This window comes from Rousettus aegyptiacus, unplaced genomic scaffold (genome assembly GCF_014176215.1).
Source record: "Rousettus aegyptiacus isolate mRouAeg1 unplaced genomic scaffold, mRouAeg1.p scaffold_m13_p_5, whole genome shotgun sequence".
NCBI classification, from domain to species: Eukaryota; Metazoa; Chordata; class Mammalia; order Chiroptera; family Pteropodidae; genus Rousettus; species Rousettus aegyptiacus.
The window spans coordinates 103,078,629-103,083,365 of record NW_023416308.1 but is presented as its reverse complement, the minus strand read 5'-3'; the positions used below and the strand labels follow the sequence as shown (position 1 = coordinate 103,083,365).

At 31.5% G+C, this 4,737-nt stretch overlaps 1 pseudogene; it reads right to left on the bottom strand.

The window, feature by feature from the left end:
- Positions 1-835: 835 nt before the first annotated feature.
- On the bottom strand, positions 836-954 carry LOC118603468 (annotated as a pseudogene).
- Positions 955-4,737: the final 3,783 nt, after the last annotated feature.

The following is a 4,737-nucleotide window of genomic DNA, read 5'->3' as shown; positions in this document are numbered from 1 at the left end:
CAAATGGGTTAAAATAGTTCAAATAGCGAACATCTAGGTATCTCTGGCGTCTGGCATATAGTAGTGCAAGGAGTTTGTGACAGAATAATATCATCATGCAATATATTTGTGTACCTGCTATGTGACAATGACTGGAGAGGACACAGAAATTGATAAAACATGTTTCTTATTCTCAAGAAAAGAATGATCACACACAAGTAGCCTTTATTGAAAAATCCGATACTAATCTGAACACTTTACATATATTGTTTTTTAATCATTACATTAACTTCATGAATTTGGTTATATTTTTACAGAGATAGAAAATGATCCACAAATTATTGATTAAATCATCTATGATACTTAATCAGCAAGTGGTTAACATATTGATTTATATAATTTGGTGCATATGCATTCATTACTGTAAGACCTTCCTGGGTAATTCCACCATTTTTCTATAAAATAATATAATTATTCTATCCAGTTGCACAAAATTGTTTCTTTATATCAGATGTCTGATAACTTTTATGCAACTAATCTTGTTATTGTCCTTTGCTACTTTTTTGTGGGTTATGGTGCAATCTTCTAACTTGTATTCAAGTCTTATTTTAATTTTCAAAATGCTTATTTTAATTTTAATTCTGTTTTTAATAAACTCTGCATCTCATAATTCCTCCTCAGTCTAGTGAGAATCAGCGCTACCTGGCAGCTCTCGCTGTAGATTTCTCTCTTATATCCCTCCCCAACTATTTCATGCAACTAAGTCATGTCTATTTGATTTAATTTTAGACCTACTTTCCCTGTTTCTTTCTTCTTCCTTTTTTTCTTTTACAATCCTTTAATTTTTTGTTTTTTATGCCTGCAGTACCTGGTCTTCCTAGGTGGTCTCCCATCCAAGTACTAACCAGGTCTGACCCTGCTTAGCTTCTGAGATCAGATGGGATCTGGCTTGTTCAAGGTAGCATAGCCATAGATTACTTTCCCTGTTTTTTAGATTTTTTTTTTTTTTTGGTCACAGTATATTTTGTGAAGCCCCTGCAACCAGCTCATGCAATTTTTACATTTTTTTTTCAAAACTAAGGGAGAAAACCTTTAATATAAATTAAATAATATAATTTGAGCATGTTATGTTTAGGTATCTGTGAGATATGCAGTAAGAGGTGTCCATAAAACCACAATTACTTAGGAAGAAAACTATCTTTGTATATAAAAAGGCAGAAAATAACACTGAGAAGGTAAGCTTAAGAATGAAAATGGAGAATAAAAATTCACAAGAGAAATACCTTTCATCGAGGAAGAAATGGTCAACAGATAGATGTTCAAGATATAACTGATCAATAGTATTCATGTATGGGATATTAGAGGTTAGAATGTATAAATCTCAAGCACATAATAATAATGTAATTCATATATGTTATGATTTAAAATTTAGTGTTTTTCTGATCTCACAGTATCTATCTCTATAGTAGATAAAAGGACAAAAAAAAAAAAAAAAAGAACTACCAATACAAAAAACTCAAATTCATGATAACCATGATGACATTGATTTTAATAAAACCAAAAATTTAGACACTTGGCTAGGATCTCCTCATCCTTATTAACAGAAAGAACTATAAAGAGTCAATTTATTACATTGTTGTTAAAACTCTACAAGGTTACAACTTTGAAGCATCCAAACTGGGAAAAGCTATGAGGATGAAAGTTGTGCTGGTTCAACAAATACAAAACAGGACTTTCCTGGGCAAATTGGGATGTACTGTCGCCTAATTCTAAAGACACTTGGTAAGGTACATATATCATTAGTGAAACAAGTATCTCAGGAGGCAATAATTTCATTTTTCTCTTGATTAATATCAAGCATTTTTTTTTAGTTTTAGTAATTTATTTATTTTTATTATTTTATTAAATTTATGGGGCATTGATTCTAATTTTATTCATCCAGTTCTCTTAGTTGTAATGCAAGGTTTTAGTGCCACTTTGTTTCCATGTAGGCTTTCCTGCCACAAACATAATGTGTCTAAGGGACACTTCTTTCCAACTCATCACACAAGTTTGTTTGTCAGTGTTAATATATAATTTGGTTTTTTGACACATAATTCATCCTTCTGGGATTGCTAGATCAATTTCTTAATTGCTTTTGGTGATTCGATGTAACTTAGTTGCCAAGCACGGATATGTGAGACCAGAAACCTTGGTATGTATATTCAGAGAATAACGAGTAGAGCAATAATGCTGGATCAAAGCCCATGAAGTTCAATTTTGACAGCAGTGATCCATATTTCTTAAGGAATGACTCCCATCACTGCAGCCAGTGTGTACTAAACAATGTCCCTTCATCTCCATGGCAGTAACTGAGAAATTATACCCCAGGTTTCAAAATGGCCTTGGTGTTCCTCGCTGCCTTTGCATAATATGCCATTGATGAAACATGATTTTTCTGTAGCTCTTTTCACGTAGACTGTGGTCTCTGAAAATCCAATGAAATGCTTTTTTTCCTCTTTATTTTGTCAGTCCTTCATTCACTGCACATATTTTCAGAACTCATTCTTATCTCATTCATCTATGAAAAGTAATTCAACAAGTTTAGAAGTTTAGGCTTTCTTCTTTTTTATTGCATTCTTGGTAGTTCTTAACCCCAACCACACATGTCAAGTGACAGACAATGACAGTGGAGGTAATAAGGGTATCTTGATTCTAAACCAAAGTAAACAGGCTCTCATAAAAATATGGAATTGAACAGATGACAAACTAAATTCTCTCTCTGAAAGCAATTATTTCTGAACCTCAGATTTAATAATCTGCAATTGTGAAAGCTGAGGGAAGTGTTCATTTGTGCCCAATCAATTTAAAACAGAAATCTACATGATGATACAGATAGCAGCTGAGGAGAAAAATGTTTCTTTGCTCTGAACAAATAACAGATATTTATTCTACTACTTATAAGCTCTCGATTTATTTTGATAGTATATAATATAATCATCTATATGACCAAACAATAGCTTCAAAAATAAGGCCATATTTTTGTATAGTAATAAAGGTAAATGATTTAGTAAAATAATGCTATTCTTCAAGGAAAGGAGATGAGTCCCATTTAGCAGGTATTTGGTGAAAGAATGTTGACTGCCTAGGATTGCGTCGCTTAAATAATATATTTAATTGGAGCAGTAGCTTAAAACTGATGAATAGCTTTTTTTTTTGTTTATCTTTTTTAAAAAAATGATTTCATGAGAGTCGCACAGGAGAAAACGAAAGCCAGTGTATAATAATTATATTAATACTGTGTAATTATTCTAAGTGGAGACAGGTAAATCTATTTTGAGGAGCTTTCATGAGCCAGAACTAAATATTTTATCCCTTTTAATCCTCAACCAATGAGATTGCTTATATTTCCATTTTGTCTTCAGGAAAAATTAAACTCAGAGTTATAAAATACTTGCTGAAGATGACATGAGTAAATGGCAGCGTCAAAATTCAGACATATCAGACATGTTTCAAAGCATAGACATATATCACTGGCATCTACTAAGTGATGTGATAGGTTGAATCCAAAACATCCTTCTGATATTGCCACAATTAACTAACTATAAAATGCTGTCATCACAATATAGTTTCATCTACATAAATTTATTTATTAATGAAAGGGATTATTAAATATCTTATTACAACAAAAGGCTATGACGTTAAAGTAATTATAATTGTGAACTTTAGTTAAAATCCAATTAAGCATTTAGTAGAAGATGTGCCAAAATAGTGCATACAGGCAAATGTCTACTTTTTCATTGTTTATCTTGACTCATTAAAACAGTGAATTTAAAGTATCATGATATAAATTCAGATAATTACGAGGCTAGAAAGCTTTAAACTAGTACACACTTTCATTTTCCATACAAACTGATGCTTGGGGAAGTAAAGTGACTTACCCAAGATTTGATAGGAAGATGAGAAAATTATATTTAAAAAACTTTTTAAATTCTTATTTGATATCAAGTAGATTCAAGTTTTCTTAAACTCTAAAAACAATCCAATGTTTTAACTAAGGTGGAAAGTTTGGGTGACCAGAACATTTCTTAACATACAATGATACATATAAGAAAAATGTTTCCTTTAAATTGTGTCTCTTGTATGTCTTTTTTATTAAATTGGAATAGTTATGAGTTGTGTAGTACTTTTCCATTCATTATTTTTATCTTTTTGTTCTTTTCTCCTTGAGATATAACTTATAACGATAATATGAAAATTATATATTATAAAACTGTTATCTAGAATTAGAGAAAGTTCATTTTAAATGTTTGGCAATTGAAAAGGCAAGATGATGTTCAGGAAATGTTCATATTGCAGACTACAGTAGCTACATAGAAACATTAGCATTCAAATTTGGTGCAGAATAAGTCCAGTTTTGTGACAGATGTATTTTAGACTGCACAATTGTTCACATAATTGAAAAATGGCATTTATTGCCTTGGTAGATATATATATTCTATACTGGAGACACGGTATTAAGTTCTTCACATCTACCACTGAGGTGGAGAGCACTCTGAGTTACTGAGAAAACAGTATGGTTTTAGCCTTTTTGCTCAAGAGTGAACCTCATGCGTTTCCTCATTAGAGAATGAAGCTAGGCTACAGAGGACTAATTCTGAGGAGAGTGTGGTAGGACATCACATGGTAGTATAGTACTTAATATATGACAAGTCTTCTTCTAAACATTTTCTATATATTAACTCCAAGCAATACTGCAATATTGTCATTTTTATTACC